Source organism: Schistocerca serialis, chromosome 1, assembly GCF_023864345.2.
Source record: "Schistocerca serialis cubense isolate TAMUIC-IGC-003099 chromosome 1, iqSchSeri2.2, whole genome shotgun sequence".
Lineage (NCBI taxonomy): Eukaryota > Metazoa > Arthropoda > Insecta > Orthoptera > Acrididae > Schistocerca > Schistocerca serialis.
Genome location: NC_064638.1, coordinates 311,380,834 through 311,401,188, shown reverse-complemented (window position 1 = coordinate 311,401,188; position 20,355 = coordinate 311,380,834). Strand labels below are relative to the sequence as shown.

The 20,355-nt window shown below is 47.1% G+C and overlaps 1 protein-coding gene across 2 annotated transcripts in view; it reads left to right on the top strand.

Moving 5' to 3' along the window:
- The window catches only part of LOC126469582 (diacylglycerol lipase-beta-like), an 817,808-nt gene that overhangs the window by 544,278 nt on the left and 253,175 nt on the right, over positions 1 to 20,355 (top strand). The window lies entirely within an intron of this gene.

The following is a 20,355-nucleotide window of genomic DNA, read 5'->3' as shown; positions in this document are numbered from 1 at the left end:
GCTGTACAGTTGTTTGAAACGCTTTTCAGCTGGATCATTAGATTACGGAGAAGGTTTACTTGTTCGACAGTGATATTTAACAACTGACAAATGTTGTTAATCTCTACTACGAGAATCTGTTCTGGACTTGCTAACAACGTCTAAATTTGGTTGCTGTCCACAGCGCATGATCCTGCACAGAATGTGTATCACGTCTATTAATATCTGGAGTCTTAAACAGCATCAACAAACCCTTACACCCCGTTCTTAAAAGAAGCGAAACTTCCATGTATAAAAAGCAATATCTCCCGAACTATGTGTCGCACAGTGGTACAATTGGGCATGTTCATTCTGTGGTAGATGTAGATACTGTGTGCAAAAGGTGTTGTGCGTAAAATTAGCGGTAAAGACGTAATAAATTAAAACGCCACGCCTTATTTTGCAGTTTTCCTTCCATTATTTCGATGGCGGTGTCACAGAGAAAAAGTTTTGTAAATGTTTCAAACTATGCGTTACGCTTTTTTTTTTGGAAGGGGTCTCATTTTCAAGTGCTGGATGCACATAGCGTAAATTCTGTCAATAACTGTATGAAATATTGGAAATCAAATTTTTGTTCTCCCTGGAAGCTGTTAGACAGGCGACCTGTTACTGTGACCGTGCCCCGGGTCAGCCATTTAGTAATGTAGATAACACACCTTCTTGCCAACTCTGATTTCTTCTCGGCGCCCGATATAGAAAGAATAGCATGTTTTTGATTGAAATCAGTGTGTACTTAAATCTAATAGAAGGAGAATGTGAAAGAATAAGAAACAAAGAGAGCGGTTCGCAGAAAATCCCATGTGGACATTTCCCTGTCAAGTTGGAACGCTTTAAAGTACTGTATCACCGCTGCTCTTATGATAAATGCAGTGTTTTATCGATGTAGCGGTAGCTGTGTCATACGAACTGTGAAACTAGTGAGTGTTATGATGATACTTCTTTGCCCTTAGCAGTAATGGAAAACTTTCCACCCGTTCCCCTCCCTCTGTACTAAAAAAAAGCTGCCCAAGGTAAAGGCGAGACAGTATCGAGATAGTTTCGGCATTGATGGGCAGTAGTGGTTGGTCTGACAGCAAGTGTGTCACCTCGGATGGCACTGTATTTTCCTTTTGAATAATGGTGAGGTGACAACACTGATGGCAACCATATTGGAGAGACTAGCATAATTTTTGTTACAGCGTTACGTCAATATCGCAGTTTTAATTTCTTTAATAACTAGTTTCGCATATGGCCATCATGAGGATTACGTATGTTTCTTCGGATATGTTGTACCCAAATAAACACGTATAAAGTGAATCTCATGATGGCAGTGGCCGAATAATAGCCGAAACAAGTTATCAAAGAAATTAAAATTGCTATCTTGAAGGAACTCGTAATAAAAAGATAAAAAGAACGATTGCGGACTCTTACTCAGACGTTGTCCTCAATTGACTGAGGTGTTTATTTCTGTTTTTACTGGAAATTAAGAATAATCCAACAGTCCGTGACGTTTTTTTTTTTTTTACTATTGAAAGTAGCCCGTTCCACACATGCCTGCTAAAACTATTTATTGCGATTGCAATGTCGACATTTTGTCATTGTCGATCACTGTGGGGTATTAAAGCCCACTCTATTACGTTGTGACATGCTGGATCATAGTTCCCAACAGTCTGAACTCAAAGACGTGTTATGGCTCAAGTATACCCGCGCTCCCACGCGCCATGCGAGTAAGAGCCATTCGGCGAACATCGTAACAGCAATCAGCCTGTATAAAAATGAAGTCTGCATCCACAATATACTCGCTGGGAGTGAAGACAACATAGTGGTTGGATTTTTGTCAGCTGTTCAAACATCGTCATCGCCTCAAAAATCAAATGATACTGTCGATCTGTAACTCTGGATGAAACGACGTCAAATAAGATAAGAAGTTGTAGATCTAGGTATCAACAAGGGGGCTCGATAAATGCTAGAAAATGGTCTATATGCTCGTAAGTCCTGAATCGGTAGAAGATGGTAGGAATCGGAAGGCTGGTAGTCACTTGTTTTTGGTTGCAGTCAACAATTCCTATCTGATAGAACTGTGCGAGGTAGCCATTGTTCTCTGTTGAGTTCCTGTTTTACATTTCACTTTATTTCTTAGTTTTCCTTCCTTGTGATAAGTGTATGTAATAAATGCAGTTAGCAGTTTTATTAAACGTGGAAATACATTTTTAAATCCGTCAACATTTAAGCCATTTTTACCTATGTGCGTTACCTCTACTTTTGTGGAAGTATGAAGCGTATGTCAAGGTGCCTGAACCAAGAATACGACCGAAACAGGCGCAGCTAGTTCTCTCCTCATGCCTCATCACCATCACCCTATCTGTTGGGGGAGGGGGGGGGGTATTCAGCGATGCTTCCTCCGCTCCCCGCAGTTCTCTTTGGCAATCATCCAACAAGCGGTCAGCACACTGCACCTCATGTGCTTCTCGCCTTTCTCACAATGCGTCGTCAGCGTGTACCGGCTTGTAAATGTAACTCACTAATCTATGTGACCTTTTTCCTCGCAACGAGCGTCCGAAGACTGTGTTCTAGCGTATATGCAAATCTGTTTGATTACGGATGAGCAAATGTATAACCTTTTGATTTGTAATTCCCTTATGTTCCGAACAGTTATAAGCTGCTTCAGCCATTATTGTCCAACAATGAATTAACGAGTAATACGCTGTAAAGTGGTCTCTGAGTTAGACCCTACTAACCGTGGCAGTCGACCTCACTTCTGTCATGAACGTTTTTTTGGCCACGGAACATGATACTGAAGGCATTGGTTTTCCCCTAATCGAGGCACTGACGGTACGCTCCTCAGATGCCAAATGTAAGTAACACCTCAGAGATGGACTGTCCATGGGTCGCGACCCCACAGTATCTGGCCGAGATGAGCTGCGTTGAAATTCTCTGATCTCGTAGCGCCGATGGCCATTAAAAAGTGTGACAATATCCCAATCCAGTTACCCCTCGACCTATTCCTGTCAATGTTGTGAAATGAGCGCCATCTCTCTCTCTCTCTCTCTCTCTCTCTCTCTCTCTCTCTCTCTTCATCACGGAAGCTATCTTTAATTCACTTCCTCACTAGGGCAAAAAGTATCGGGTACGCCATCAGCTTCAGCAGCTATTCCACAACATAAAAGAACGACAACTGCACAAGAGTCGTCTTAGACTTCAGGATGTTTCTCACATGCCGTTTTGGTACACAATAGTAGTATCATCAGGCAGCTTACGATTTTTACACAGCGTGCATGGGATGACTTTCCTTGATAGTAAATCGTGCCGTGAAGCACAACACCTCCCTTATAATGTGTGCCACTGCTTTCAATGAAAATCTCCAGGCTATTTTAGCGCATATGAAAGGAACCCATGACGAAGCGCGCTACTCTTTTCTGTAGCTTCTCTATTCTTTTATCAATCCTTCCTGGTAAGCGCCCAAGACTCAAGAATACTATTAAAGTGTCTGTCGAACGAGGTTTCTTACTCCATATTTGGACTAAAATTCCCTAGAGTTCTTCTAATGAATCAGCCTGGCATCTACGTTTCCGATGGTTAGTTTTAAGTGGGCATGCTGAAAAGTAACACCTCGGAATTGTTCATGAGAAAACTCTTCATGCTTTTTAAATAAAACAAACCTCATTAACTTTCTACGTCTTTTCATGTCTACATCCACACATCAAAAAAAGTTTTGCATCACCCCAATTCCCAGAGCTCCTGAAGACAGACGATGACTGTGGATTTTGTATCACAGGCATAGTTCCTTTGAGGGAGAGATGCCATTAAGCCCGCCCAAAGATGTGAACAACCTTGCTTGAGCATCGCCTATTAGATAGAGGAGGTCCGACAGCCGATCAGTTCCAATCATTCCACCAGGAAGGAGGTACATGGCTCGTATTGTCTGTGGTCCAACCATGCCTAGACGGTCAATATCGCGGTACGATCGCGTCCGCCATGTTACTTTGTGCAAGGAAGGGCTCTGAACAAGGGAAGTGTCCAGGCGTCTCGGAGTGAACCAAAGCGATGTTGTTCGGACGTGGAGGAGATACAGAGAGACAGGAACTGTCGATGACATCCCTCGCTCAGGCCGCCCAAGGGCTACTACTGCAGTGGATGACAACAACGCCACCACGTTGAATGATGCTTTTCGCGCAGCCACAGGACGTCGTGTTACGACTTAAACTGTGCGCAATAGACTGCATGATGCGCAACATCACTCCCGACGTCTATGGCGATGTCCTTCTGTGCAACCACGACACCATGCAGCGCGGTCCAGACGGGCCCATCAACATGCCGAATGGACCGCTCAGGATTGGCATCACGTTCTCTTCGTCGATGAGTGTTACATATGTCTTCAGCCAGACAATCGTCGGAGACGTGTTTGGAGGCAACCTGGTCAGGCTGAACGCCTTAGACACAGTGTCCAGCGAGTGTAGCAAGGTGGAGGTTCCCTGCTGTTTTGGGGTGGCATTATGTGGGGCCGACGTACGCCGCTGGTGGTCATGGAAGGCGCCGTAATGGCTATGCGATACGTGAATGCCGTTCTCCGACCGACAGTGCAGCCATATCGGCAGCATATTGGCGAGGCGTTCGGCTTCATGGACAACAATTCGCGCCCCCATCGTGCACATTTTGCGAATGACTTCTTTCAGGATAACGACGTCGCTCGACTAGAGTGGCCAGCATCTGCTCCAGACATGAACTCTATCGAACATGCCTGGGGTAGACTGAAAAGGGCTGTTTATGGACGACGTGACCCTCCAACCACTCTGAGGGATCTACGCCGATTCGCCGTTGAGGAGTGGGACAATCTGGACCAACAGTGGTTTGATGAACTTGTGGATAGTAGGCCACGACGAATACAGGCATGCATGAATGCCATGGGACGTGCTACTGGGTATCAGAGGTACGGGTGTGTACAGAAATCTGGACCAACACCTCGTCTCGCTGTACGATGGTACAACATGCAATGTGTGGTTTTCATGAGCAATAAAAAGGGCAGAAATGATGTTTATGTTGATCTCTAGTCCAATTTTCTGTTCAGGTTCCGGAACTCTCGGAACCGAGGTGATGCGAAACTTTTTTTGATGTGTGTATTTGCTGCCCAGTGCCGCTAGCGGACTCTGAATTGTAGCATGCAACATGGCGGTTTGTAACAATAACTATGCCGATGCGTGACAAAAAGCGTGCTGTAATCGTGTGTCGAATTCGGAGTTTATACACGCAGAGACAAAGAGAGAAAATTAACACCATGAATCTTCCAGGGCTGTCCACAAGTCCGTAAGAGTACAAGGGGATGGAGATCTCTTCTGAACAGCACATTCCAAGGCGTCTCAGGTATGCTCAATAATGTTCATGTCTTGGAGTTTGGCGGCCAGCGGAAGTGTTTAAGCTCAGAAGAGTGTTGCTGGAGCCACTCTGTAGCAATTCTGGACATGTAGTGTGTCGCATTGTCCTGCTGGAATTGCCCAAGTGCGCCCCCATCGTGCACATTTTGCGAATGACTTCTTTCAGGATAACGACGTCGCTCGACTAGAGTGGCCAGCATCTGCTCCAGACATGAACTCTATCGAACATGCCTGGGGTAGACTGAAAAGGGCTGTTTATGGACGACGTGACCCTCCAACCACTCTGAGGGATCTACGCCGATTCGCCGTTGAGGAGTGGGACAATCTGGACCAACAGTGGTTTGATGAACTTGTGGATAGTAGGCCACGACGAATACAGGCATGCATGAATGCCATGGGACGTGCTACTGGGTATCAGAGGTACGGGTGTGTACAGAAATCTGGACCAACACCTCGTCTCGCTGTACGATGGTACAACATGCAATGTGTGGTTTTCATGAGCAATAAAAAGGGCGGAAATGATGTTTATGTTGATCTCTAGTCCAATTTTCTGTTCAGGTTCCGGAACTCTCGGAACCGAGGTGATGCGAAACTTTTTTTGATGTGTGTATTTGCTGCCCAGTGCCGCTAGCGGACTCTGAATTGTAGCATGCAACATGGCGGTTTGTAACAATAACTATGCCGATGCGTGACAAAAAGCGTGCTGTAATCGTGTGTCGAATTCGGAGTTTATACACGCAGAGACAAAGAGAGAAAATTAACACCATGAATCTTCCAGGGCTGTCCACAAGTCCGTAAGAGTACAAGGGGATGGAGATCTCTTCTGAACAGCACATTCCAAGGCGTCTCAGGTATGCTCAATAATGTTCATGTCTGGGAGTTTGGCGGCCAGCGGAAGTGTTTAAGCTCAGAAGAGTGTTGCTGGAGCCACTCTGTAGCAATTCTGGACATGTAGTGTGTCGCAGTGTCCTGCTGGAATTGCCCAAGTGCGTTGTAATGTACAATGGACATGAATGGATGCAGGTGATCAGACAGGTTGCTTACAAACTCGTCAACTGTCAGAGTCGTTTCTAGACGTGTCAGGGGTCCATATGACTCCAACTGCACACACACCACACCATTACAGAGCCTCCACCAGCTTCAACAGCCCCTGCTGATATGCAGGGTCGATGGATTCATGAGGTTGTCTCCATGACCGTACACGCCCATCCCCTCGATGCAATGTGAAACGAGACTCGTCCAACCAGGCAACGTGTTTCCAGTCTTCATCAACAGTCCACTGTTGGTGTTGACGGGCCTAGGCGAGGCGTAAAGCTTTGTGGCGTGCAGTCATCAGGGGTACAAGGGTGGGCCTTCGGCGTCGAAAGCCCATATCGATGGTGTTTCGTTGAATGGTTCGCACGCTGACACTTGTTGATGGCCCAGCATTGAAATCTACAGCAATTTGCGGAAGGATTGCACTTCTGTCACGTTGAAAGATTCTCTTCAGTCGACGTTGGTCCCGTTCTTGCAGGATCTTTTTCTGGCAGCAGCGATGTCGGAGATTTGATGTTCACCGGATTCCTAATATTCACGGTATACTCGTGAAATGGTCGTACAGGAAAATCCCTACTTCATCGCTTCGTAGGAGATGCTGTGTCCCAGCGTTCGTGTGCCGACATTAACACCACGTTCAAACTCACTTAAATCTTGATAACCTGCCATTAGTAGCATTAACCGAGCTAACAACTGTGCCAGACACTTGTCTTACGAGTATATAGGCGTTGCCGACCGCAGTGCAGTATTCGGCCTGCATACGTATCTCTGTATTTGAATGCGCATGCATATACCAGTTTCTTTGTCGCTTCAGTGTACATATACCCAAAATATCAAATAAAATACATAAATAAAAGAAAACTTAGTCCGTTCAGTGTTCCCTGCTTTTCTCGAAAAGTAATGATCTGTCTTTAATTATTTCGAATGAAAAACCCATGTTTAGTCAAAATACACATAGTTAATTTTTAACAGGAATTGGAATACTGTTAACTTTTTACTGACAGAATAAAAAATAGTATATAAAAAATTCTAATAGAGAGGTTACACAATAGCCAAAAAGTGACATTCATCAGAAACAATTAAACGAGAAATTAAAATTAAAATTTCAATAACAAATTAATGCACTGTATGCTTATAAATACTCGTTCTGTGATTTGGTGATCTGTTTTAGCTAACTTTTTCAATCAGAAACAACATTAGTCAAAGAAGATCTTTCAGAAGCCACAGAACTTCCTACCAAGCTCGTTTTTTAAAAAGTGTTTTGTTTAAAAACCAAGGTTTTTGAACCATTGCCATGGTAAATTTCTATGCGTTTTTAATCGTTCATCAGTAAAAAATAAAATATCTGTTACAACCGAGATCAAATAAATACCGAAAAATACTAATTATTCAGAACTGAAATTCTGGTATCGATTTAAACCGGTCGGTTATTCCCATCCATACCATACAGTTATTCTAATTATTATTTTGTAATCATGTCATCATACTGTAACAGGTCTTCCCTCCTATTTATGCGTAATACTCTATAACCGTTCATGCTGAGGGTCTACTGCCAATCCCTGCGCGAGCGTCGATACTCCATATGTCTTTCCACATTACGCTGTGGTTTTCTAGCTTCGTGACTTCTCCGAGTACAGCAGCAGCAACGTCATCATCATCATCATTATCATAATCATAATCATCATCCCCCCCCAGGGGGTCCACAGCTCTTTTGTGGATACGTGGGTGGCGAGCACGGGGCCCCAAACCATTGCAGCCTTCTTTCTCTCCCGGGCTGCATTTCCTTTCCCTTCCCCTCCTTTCCCCTCCATGCTCCTTTCCCCTCGCCTTCTCCTCTCCCTCTATTGGTGTCCTTGCTTATGTTGGCCCCCGCTATCCTCCTGGTTCTGTTGGTTTTACACTCCGGCATTGTTGCGTAATCATCTCCTCCTTTTGGCATTCCTTGGTCCCCCTCTGGGGTTTGACCTCCATTACAAAATTTCTCCTCCGTAGTGTGAGCCATTTGGGGAAGAGCACCTTACCTAGTGTCTCCGACGTGCGCCCTCCTAGTACATTCCACCTTTTCTTTCACGTCGTTGTCTGATGCTAGGGTGCATAGCCAGCACGGTAGCCAGCCTGTGTGGTGGGGTCGCTATGTACCCTTTCGGTTGAGCCCCCTGAACACACAGGGATCACACTTCTGATACCTGAGCTTTGACCTCCATGCCTTGGAGTGGTTGCTCGTCATCCTGGAGCATCGGAACTCCCGGCAATGGCCGCCGTGCCAGACGGCCCTTGCTGTGGCTGGGTGGCGCCCGTGGGGAGAGCCCCTGATCGGAGTGGGTGGTATCAGGGCGGACGCTATGCAGATGAAACGCATATGGGTCCAAAACTCTGGCCGTTCTTCTGCGGCCGTCTCTCTGCGTAGAACTGATTCCTCAAGTGCTGCTTCTCTTGCCCCTTCGGCCTTCCCTTCCATGGCTACCCCCTGGGAAGAGGGTCAGGCCCGTCGTCGGGGGGCAAAACCTTTCCCTCTTTATCTAGTTTGCACCATGACTGATGGAGATACTTTCACCAGTGTCAAACCTTTATTCTTTGTGGAACACATTGAAGACAAGTTTGGCGAAGTGGACTCCCTGAGCAAGATGCGGTCGGGTTCGTTGCTGATAAAAACTGCTTCAGCTGCCCAATCTGCGGCCCTTCGTGCCTGTACCCATCTTGGCACAATTTCTGTGTCCATTACCCCTCACCAGTCTCTAAATATGGTACAAGGTGTGATTTTTCACAGGGACCTTGTCCTTCAAACTGATGAGGAACTTCGGGACAATCTCGGACGGCAGGGTGTTCACTTTGTTCGGCGTGTTCAGAAGGGTCCTAAAGATAATCGTATTGATACTGGTGCCTTTATCCTGGCCTTTGAAGGGGATACCCTCCCTGAGAAATTTAAGATTATGGTCTATCGCTGTGATGTGAAGCCATACATCCCACTCGTATGAGGTGTTTTAAGTGCTTGCGTTTTGGCCACATGTCTTCTCGCCGTTCCCAGGCCCCTCTCTGTGGTGACTGTGGACGTCCACTCCATGAGGGGAGTCCCTGTGTTCCCCCTCCTGTATGTGTAAATTGTCATGGTAGTCATTCTCCACGTTCACCAGATTGCCCTGTATATAAGAAAGAAAAAAAGATACAGGGGTGTAAGTCCCTCGATCGTTTAACCTACACAGAGGCCCGTAAGAAATATGCACGACTGCACCCTGTGTCCATGACATCTAGTTACGCCTTGGTTACATCTTCACCCCTTCCTCCCCCATCCCGGACCCCTCTCCTCCCCCCCCCCCTCCCCTGCGGCTCCCACACCTTCTCCTATGGGCGCTGCTCCCCCTCCCCAGCCGGAGAAGTGTCCCACTCCTTCGGCGTCTGCCGGTCAAGGGCGCCTCTCCCGGGATGCCCCTTCCCGGCACCTTCCAGGTCGAAGGTCTGCTGCCGCGCGGCGACCGCGAGAGCCGCGGTCTGTCGGCCCCCAGGTCGCCCGGTCTCTTTCTGTTCCTGATCTTGCTGCAGCTGGCTCCTTTATGCCACACAGCCCTCCTCGATCTCAGCCTGAAAAGAAGAAGAAACATAAGCCGGGGACAAAGAGCCTCTGGTGTCACTGGAGGTCCCTTCCCCGACTTCACAACCGGATACTGACCTGTCGTTCATGGATGTCGCCCCCTCCTTGTCGGTGACCCGGCGTGGGGACCCGGCGGTATGACTGAATTTAGCGTGTTCAGCCCTCATTTAAACCATCGTTCTGTGGTTCTCCAATGGAATTGTAATGGATACTATCGTCACCTTCTGGAATTGAAATCCCTTCTTTCGTCCTACTCTGCATCTTGTGTGGTTCTCCAGGAATCTCATTTTACTGATGCTCACTCACCGACCCTCCGTGGGTTCCGTGTTTTCTGTCGAAATCGGGTCGGACCCTTGCGGGCTTCTGGTGGCGTTTGTACGTTGGTCCGTACAGACATTGCTAGCACATGGATTCCTCTCCAAACTACATTGGAAGCGGTTGCTGTTAGGGTCCACTTAGACTCTGCAGTCACTGTTTGCAATCTTTATCTCCCTCCTGACAGGACTCTTACACCTGCTGCCTTAACCACCCTTCTTCAGCAACTTCCTCCTCCCTTCCTCCTCCTTGGGGATTTTAATGCTCATCATCCTTTGTGGGGCAGTGCCTTTCCATCTAGACGAGGTCTTCTTATAGACCAATTTATTGCAGACCACGACCTGTGCCTTCTTAATGATGGCTCCCCTACTCATTTCACTGCCGGTCATGGTACCTTTTCTGCCATTGATCTTTCTCTTTCTTCTCCCTCTCTCCTCCCTTCATTGCACTGGTCGCCACACGACGACCTTTGTGATAGTGACCATTTCCCGTTGATTATCACGCTCCCTTCCCGCTCCCCGATGGACAGGTTACCTCGTTGGTCTTTCCACCGCGCCGATTGGCCTCTATACACTGCACAGGTCAAGTTTTCTCCCTCTTTGTCGGGTTGTATTGATGACGTCCTACGTGACGTGTCTGACGCGATTGTTCGCGCTGCTAGCCTTGCTGTCCCGCGCTCATCTGGATCATTTTGTCGCCGGAAAGTCCCGTGGTGGAGTACGGCTATTGCCATTGCCATCCGTGATCGCCGTCGTGCTTTGCAACACTTTAAGAGGCACCCATCTGTAGCCAGCCTTACTACCTTTAAACGCCTCCGTGCTAAAGCCCGTTATTTAATCAAACAGGGTAAGCGGATATGTTGGGAACGATTCGTTTCTTCCCTTGGTTCTACTGTCCCTCTGTCACGGGTATGGGCTACACTTCGTTCTCTCCAAGGTTGCCATCGGCAATCCACCCTCCCAGGCCTTCCAGATGGCATTTGTACGGACCCATTAGTTTTTGCAGAACATCTTGCGACCCATTTTGCAGTGGCGTCAGCGTCAGCCTCCTTTCCAGCTGCTTTCCTTCATCAAAAACAGCTGGCTGAAGCTTCCCCCTTATGTTTCACCCCTTGTGAGTCAGAATCTTACAACGAACCTTTTACTGAATGGGAATTTCTTTCTGCTCTATCTTCTTCTCATGATACGGCCCCTGGCCCAGACTCCATTCATAACCAACTGCTTCAACATCTCAGTGCTCCACAACAGCAACATCTTCTTCGGGTGTTTAACCGTATCTGGCTCCAGGGTGACTTCCCTTCTCAGTGGAGGGATAGCATTGTGGTTCCTGTCCTTAAGCCTGGTAAGAACCCCCTATCTGTTGACAGCTATCGGCCAATTAGTTTGACCGAAGGGATGGTAGCCCGTCGGCTCAATTGGGTCCTCGAATCTCGGGATCTATTGTCGCCTTACCAGTGTGGCTTTCGAGAGGGACGGTCTTCAATCGATCATTTACTTCGCTTGGAATCCGCAGTTCGGCAGGCTTTTTCCCAGCGCCGCCATTTGGTTGCAGTGTTTTTTTGACCTTCGCAAGGCCTATGACACGGCCTGGCGGCATCACATCTTACTTACCCTTCATCAGTGGGGTCTTCGGGGCCCACTCCCGATTTTTATCCGCCAGTTCCTGATCCATCGGTCATTCAGAGTTCGAGTTGGTACTGCTTTTAGTTCTCCACGGACGCAGGAGACGGGCATCCCACAGGGTTCTGTCTTGAGTGTCCTTCTTTTCCTCATTGCTATCGATGGACTTGTGGCCTCTGTCGATCCCTTGGTCGCCCCTGCCCTGTATGTAGATGATTTCTGCATTTGGGTTAGTTCCTCCTCGATGGCATCTGCAGAGCGGCAGCTCCAGGTAGCTATACGGCGTGCCTCTGCATGGACCCTCTCACACGGCTTTCAATTCTCTCCTTTAAAATCGCGGGTGGTCCACTTCTGTCGCCGTACTACGATCCACCCTGATCCAGAGCTCTATCTCGCTACACAACGATTGCCTGTGGTCCCACAGTTTCGTTTCCTGGGTCTTCTTTTCGACAACAAGCTCACTTGCTGCCCCATATCAGACTCCTGAAGGTAGGATGTTTCCGTAAACTCAATGTCCTTCGCTTCCTTGCCCACTCCTCTTGGGGTGCGGACCGTTCCCTCCTCCTCCGTCTTTATCGTGCTCTAGTTCTGTCTCGCTTGGACTATGGTTGTCAAGTTTATGGTTCAGCTGCTCCTTCCACACTGCACGTGCTGGATCCAGTCCACCATCGTGGTATCCGTTTGGCCACCGGTGCCTTCCCTACTAGCCCTGTTGATAGTCTCCTGGTTGAAGCTGAGTTCCCCCCCCCCCCCCCCCTCTTTCTGTTCGGCGGTCCCAGCTTCTGGTGTCTTATGCACTCACTATCCGTTCCTCTCCCACTCATCCTTCCTATTCTATCCTGTTCCCGACTCCCGCCCTGGGGCGGGTTTACCGGTTGGGCTGCGCCTTGCGTCTCTTTGCCGTGATTTTCAGCTTCCTTCTTTGTCCTGTCTTCCTCGCTCCCTCCCCTCCACCCCTCCTCGGTTAGTTCCTCGGCCTCGACTTCGGATGGATCTCCGCCGCGGTCCGAAAGATTCCATCCCCCCGGTGGTGTTCCGTTCCTTTTTCCGCCAAATCTTGTGGGAGTTTCGGGATGCTGTTGTTTTTTACACTGATGGCTCTAAATCTGCTGATCGTGTTGGGTATGCCTTCACGTCCTCTGTTGGAACGGAAAGTCATCTGCTGCCACCTACATGTGAGGTGTTTACTGCGGAATTGATGGCAATTTCCCAGGCTCTTAACTTTATTAAACAGTCCCAACACAACCGCGTTTTGTTATGCACGGACTCGATGAGTGGCCTTCTTGCTATTGACCGGTGTTTTTCGCGCGATCCCTTGGTCTCTGCCATCCATGACCATCTCGCTGATATTCACCGTGCTGCTTGTTCTATTGACTTCCTTTGGGTCCCTGGCCATGTGGGTATCCCGGGTAATGAGCTCGCTGATCGTTTGGCTGGGGGAGCAGTTACTTATCCCCCGTTTTCTGTAGCCCCTCCTGCAGCGGATTTACGGTTTCACATCAAATCCCACTTCGCACAGTCAAGGGCCAATTCTTGGGAGGCTACTCCCCTGTCTAATAAACTTCGTGCAATTAAGGTGACGCCAGGCCCGTGGCGTTCTTCCTTTCGCATCTCCCGAAAGGACTCGACCACACTGTGTCGTCTCCGCATTGGCCATACTCGGTTGACCCATGGTTTTCTTTTGCGTGATGAGCCACCCCCACTATGTGGTTGTGGAGCCTTCCAGTCAGTAGCCCACATTTTGGTTGAATGCCCCCTTCTTTTGGCTCTGCGTGCTAAGTACAGGCTCCCCCACACTTTACCTTTGATGTTGGATGACGATTCCCGGATGGTCTCTCTGGTTCTCGGTTTCCTCCAGGAAAGTGGTTTTTATTCTCAGTTTTAAGGTTTTTAATCTCTCTCTGGTGTTGGGGTGGGGCGGTGAGTGTTTGGGTGTCTCCCACTGTAAGCAGTGTTCGGAGATTCCTGATTCACCTCCCTGACCGAATTCCTCTTTTCTTCCCCTTTTACTCTGTTTTTACCCTTTTTTTTAAGGCTTGGTTAGTCTTTCTATTCCCATACGTACTTTCTACATTATAGCAGTTGTACCTTTTAAGTCACAGGTGGTCTTGCCTATGCTGCTTCAGCATAGTGTTGGGTTCGTTCTCTTGCCGACTTCCCTCATTTTGTTTTTTGCCAATGACAACATGACTGCCTTTTTACGTTTTTTTCCCTTTTTCCGTTTTGTTGTTCTGACTTTACTGAGTTGTCCCATTAGCGGAATGGGACTGATGACCTTGCTGTTTGGTCCCTTAAACCTCAACCAACCAACCAATAATCATCATCCACAGGAAGCTCTCGACGTTATCTGCAGGATAATTTTCATATATTGAGAACAGTAAGAGTCTTCCAGCACTTCTTTGGGCTTTGTCCAAAGTTAATTTTACCCCTGAAAATTTCTCTGCTGTAAGGACGAAATGCCATGTAGTATTTGCACTGTTTTCTTGAGCACCTGATACGCGTTTGCTGCTTGGATCCTGACCAGTGGCCAGCCGGCGGTGTGGCATATCTTCGTTAGATGGCCGTTGTCGCCGCTTGGTAGCACTGACGCAAGGCTGCGCAGTGCAGCTTTCGCGCGCGAGAAAGCCGCGTGTCACAGCAGGCGGCGAGATGTACGCGGTCGCAGGTGCCGGCCGCTTCCGCCAATCATTATTACACCTCCCTGCCGCAAAGGACAGAGTTCACCTCGCCAGCACGCACGAATGTTGCCACTCCAGGAGCCAGACACGTGTAGTCGATGTCAAAAGTTTTCTAGCACACACACATTCTTGGCTTTGCAGATTGTCAGGGTACAAATGGCTCTGCTTATAAATTCATGGACCGCAAATTTCAGCTGCTGTAAGATTCCTGTCTTAGATCAAGCTACAGGCCCCAGGATCTGTCTTAACAGTCGACCGCTTCTTTAATTTAAGTTTTAATGCGAATTCGGTTCAGTCCCTCCTCATTAAGTTACTACACATACCCACCTATCTTCAACATTCTCCTGTAACAGCACATTTCTAAAGCTTACCGGCCTTGCCGCAGTGGATACACCGGTTCCCGTGAGATCACCGAAGTTAAGCGCTGTCGGGCGTGGTCAGAACTTGGATGGGTGATCATCCAGGCCGCCATGCGCTGTTGCCATATTTCGGGATGCACTCAGCCTCGTGATGCCGATTGAGGAGCTACTCGACCGAGTAGTAGCGGCTTCGGTCAAGAATACCATCATAACGACCAGGAGAGCGTTGTGCTGACCCCACGCCCCTCCTATCCGCATCCTCCCCTGAGGATGACACGGCGATCGGATGGTCCAGGTAGGCCACTCGTGACCTGAAGACGGAGAGCTAAAATATACCTCAACTGACTCTTATTCAATATTTTGAACAAGTGTACGGTGTCGCCATGGGAATTCCTCTGTCTCACATGGTGGCCAACTATTTTATAGAAGACTTTGAGGAAAAAAGCACTGCTTGCAGCAAGCCTCAAACCTTTCTGCTTCTAGCGGTAAGTAGACGACGTGTTTGTGGTGTGGCCCCATGGAATAGAGACATTACCTATGTTTCTCCTGCATCTGATCTCACTCCATACGAAAATACAGTTCACTATGGAATTGAAAAATGGCGGCATCTTAGCATTCTTGAATGTCATGGATAGAAAAAAAGTCAACGGTACACTGGAAAATAGTGTCTACTGCCAAGCAACTCAAGAGTTCTGTCTGCAGGCCACCAGCTGTCATCATCCTGCACAACGCTGTAGTTTGTTACGCTCTTTGGTACATAGAGCACATGTGGTCTTAGATACCCATAGTCTGTCGGGTGAGCTGTAACACCTAAGACCTGTGTTCAAACAGAAAGGTTATTCTAAATAAATAAATAAATAAAAAGAACGCAATGCATTCCGTCCTAAGCAAGTTCAAACAGACACGACATAAAGTGTGTTTTTGGGCCACCAGCTGAATTGAGGAGTTCGTTGTGTTTGGCCAAGGACGCTCTTCGCTTTAGGAAACGTGACTTATATAGGATCCCATGCCAACGTGCGAAATCTTTACTGAGCAGACATACCGTACCGTGCAAGAACGATGTGCTGAACACCATCGCCATACACACTTGGGCCAACTTGATAAACGGCAGTAGCGGAGCATTGCCTGGCTTGTGCCTGAAGTTTTACCCTCAGGATCCTCCTTTTGGGAAGCCATATGTTGTGTTGGCAGAAGAGCCAATACCGTGTTACTAGGGGAGGCCGAAAAGCACGCGTTTTAGTTCACGCAGGCTGGCGTGAGGAGGGAAGAACTATACTGACGTGAGGTCTGGAACACGACAGGGAATTAGAATTCAGAAAGCGGACGTAATTAGTTTGATAGTTAACTTTAATCCATTAATGATGAACGTCGCTCTTGACGGTACATGATTCACAATATTATCTGTTCAGGATACATAGTAACTGAATATGGCGCCTTGCTAGGTCGTAGCAAATGACGTAGCTGAAGGCTATGCTAAACTGTCGTCTCGGCAAATGAGAGCGTATGTAAACAGTGAACCGTCGCTAGCAAAGTCGGCTGCACAACTGGGGCGAGTGCTAGAGAGTCTATCTAGACTAGACCTGCCGTGTGGCGGCGCTCGGTCTGCAATCACTGATAGTAGCGACACGCGGGTCCGACGTATACTAACGGACCGCGGCCGATTTAAAGACTACCACCTAGCAAGTGTGGTGTCTGGCGGTGACACCACACCATACACATACGACGACAGGGACGCAGGTTTTCAGTAAAGCGCCACCTGGAATCCAGCACTGGCTGCTAATAAACTACAACAGGAGAAACAAGAACTTCCGATTCAGGACCCGACGCAGCGCACTGCTAAGATTTAATTCAGCTCAAAGCAGCGTCCGGCAGCATATTCGTTGTCCATAGCGCACGCTTTTCTGCGGCTCCCAGCAGGGGGCACTGGGAGCGCCGCTTTCCTGCGAACGTCTTCCCGCGCACGCATATTGCCTGCTCCTGGCCGGAGAAATTTCGCCCCTGTCGCGCAATTGTTACCGTTCGCGTATTGCAGCAGGACAAAAGCAGCTACCATCACCTGAAGATGTCGAAAAATTGTATCGACGAACTATTGTGGAATTTGCACAATATGACCCGCCGGCAAGCCAGAGTAGTTTATTTCTAACAGATCCGTCGGAGAAGCCTCAAAAATTATATCTGCTATTGTCTTTTTTCTCTGTTCTGTTTACCGCTCACGCTTATCTTCCATATAAGACTCCAGCTAAACACTTCCTCCCGTCAATACGCACCCAGCAATGCTTAGCCAAACAGACAAGCGCATCAGTTTGAAGAAAGCTATAACACGTACCGGATACCGATCAGTGTACCCGGAGTTGTTAGTCGTGAAATCTCAAAACTCTCAATGAGTCACCGCGAAACAGGTGATGGAGGATGTGCAGTTCGACGTGGTCTCCGAACCAGGATTCCAGCGTGGTCTCTTCACTTTAATTTACATCTAAACACACACTCCTCAAACCACCGTACGCTGCGTGGCGGAGTTTCCTGCTGATTATGTAAAACACTTATTCGCAACCTATTTAAATATGAAACTGCTTATCTCGCTTATATTAAATTATAATTATGTATTATAACCAAGTGAAGTAGTTCAACGTAACTGAATCTTCGTGATACTTTGTATTTTGAAAGGTCCTGCTAAACTGATGTTTCTGTCTCGTGAGAGGCTCTACGCAGCATGATGTTGGAATGAATTGTCTGGACAAGACGGATGAGCTCTTATTTCTCTTTCAGTTAAACTTTGGTATTCATTTCCGTCCCACTTCAGGTGTTTCTCTAGTGACTTGGCAGTTCCTCGCTACTAGCAAAGTGACTTAGCATATTTGACCTAGTGTATGAAAGTTGTGCCAAGGACAGATAATTCGAATGTAAATTTAAGAACAGACCGAAACTTTTATATATTACGTTAACAGTTACATAATAAACACACAGGCAGTGATTCGAAAATTAATGAACTCGTTCGGAACTAATTACCATTAAGTAATATGTATGTAACTGTGACAAGAAATTAGATGAATAATAAAATATAGTTACTGGTCCATTGCGCTTATGCAATGTTAGAATTACAAAAGGGTCCATATTAATTTCTTCCGGTATTATTTGTTATCGTAAGCGATCGCGAAAGGTTTCTCCCAATTTTACAATGCTTCGACGTCAGCTGTATAATTCTGGAGTTCTGGACACCAGCGAAACAGAGTCAACATCGACATTTTCCAGTCACATGAAAAGGTCGACATGAAGAAGGGTCATTACAACTGTTGGTGATATTGATCACAACTGTTGATCCCAACTTAACTGTAACACTGCCCTAGTTTCAAACTTTATGTGTTACTTAATGGGCAATTTCGCCAGGTAACTTTCTTGTATGGGAAATTTCAAACCCGTAACAGGTAACTTCTTCAGGTGAACTTCTATTTGTAGCTTTTATTACTTTCTTCTTCCTAGGAAAGAATCCCTTTTCGACAACAGCAGTTCAGTAGCGACAAGAACTGAGTACGGCTTCAAGACAATCTGTGTGTCTCACAGTGTTAGATGCAGTGGTGCTACTGTGGACACTAATTTTATTGGAATTTCGTGCGTGGCTTGCAGTTTTGGCTTTATAACGGCCGAATCTATTGAGACATATTGTTCCATTATAAATTTGGAATTATGGAAATACACCTGGCTGTAAATGACTTCACGGATATTCGACGGCTATCAACAAAGACTGAGATTAATTTTTTTTCACACATGTTTTTTTCACGGTTGTTTACATGATCTCTTTCGAAGCACAACCCTCCTACTTGAAAGCATTTTTTATAGTGTATCTGCCAGTCCTCGAACACATTGTGCAGGCCATTCTTTGTCAGGTGCTTGAAAATTGCCTCACTTTCCTTGAGCACTTCGAAGTTTTCAAATCAAATACCCCGAAGCTTTGCCTTTAGTGATGGGAATTAAAAAAAATCACAGGGTGCAAGATCGGGGCTTTAAGGTGGATGCGGTACACAGGTAATGCTGCACTGACCCAGAAGATGCACGACTTGATTTGCGAGTTGAGGCCAAGCGTTGTCATGATGAAGTCGCCAGTCTGTCCAAGTAAGTTCTGGTCGCTTCCTTGCAATGCGCTTCCACAGTTAAGCCAATATTGAGGTGTAGTGTGCTGTTGTGACAGCAGCTAAGCGGGAACTGCATGCTGGTGAATCGTTCCACGACAGTCAAAAAATGTGATGATCATCGCTTTCCCTGCAGATGGGACAACTTCCGCCTTCTTTGGTGTTGGGGAACCTGGCGATTCCCACTCTTCGCTGGCTCGTTTTCCTTCATCATAATGATGCAGCTGCGACTCATTACCGGTGGTAATCGATTTCAGAAACTCATCCGCTCCACCAGAAAAGATACTCAGCTCCTCACGTCTTGTCTCTATTCGCGCAGCCTTTTCTTGGAGATTCAACAGACGTGCCACCCACGGGCTCAAATACGGGTCATATGGAGATGATCATGCATAATTGTATGGACACCGCCGTTTGCAATTCTCAGTACGTCACTGAGATTATCGTCTTGAAGCTGAAGCTCTGCTGTGCGTGTTGTTTGTTTTTGGAGAGGGTCTGCCTTGACCGTATTTTTCAAATATGTAAATACTGTCAAAAATGGTTCAAATGGCTCTGAGCACTATGGGACTTAACATCTGAGGTCATCAGTCCCCTAGAACTTAGAACTACTTAAACCTAACTAACCTAAGAACATCACACACAGCCATGCCCGAGGCAGGATTCGAACCTGCGACCGTAGCGGTCGCGCGGTCCCAGATTGAAGCGCCTAGAACCGCTCGGCCATACCCGGCCGGCTAAATACTGTCTTAAAAACTTAAATTTATATGTGTACAAATAGTAAAAATATTTTTTTTCTGCTTTATAGAGGATAAAGAGAAACCCACAATTGATGCTGAAACTTCAGCGAAACATGTCTGGGGAATAAAAATAAAAATTGTGCTCAAGGCGTATCCTCTCGAAAAACGAATCACTGAGGTTTCGTGATGCTATCCGCTGATCCTGACGTAAAATCGCAGCAGCTGTTTTGATATTCAGTCACAGTAGAAGCAAAAACACCAGGCCCACCTTTATTAACATAGACAAGTCGGCCTTCTTTGAAGTTCTTGAACCGTCTACACACAGTTGCACGAAGTAGTGCAAGTTCGCCGTACGCTTCCTGCAGTTTTGGTAAGTTTCAGTGGCTGTATGGTTTAAACGAACAGAGAAATTTATTGCATCGTACTGCTCGTCTTGCATCATCTCCATTGTTTCGTACGCGAAATGCAAAGAACCTCTACAAAATAGAACAGTGCTACCCGCCCACTGGTACGAGAGTGCTGCTGCCTGTGGACATCAT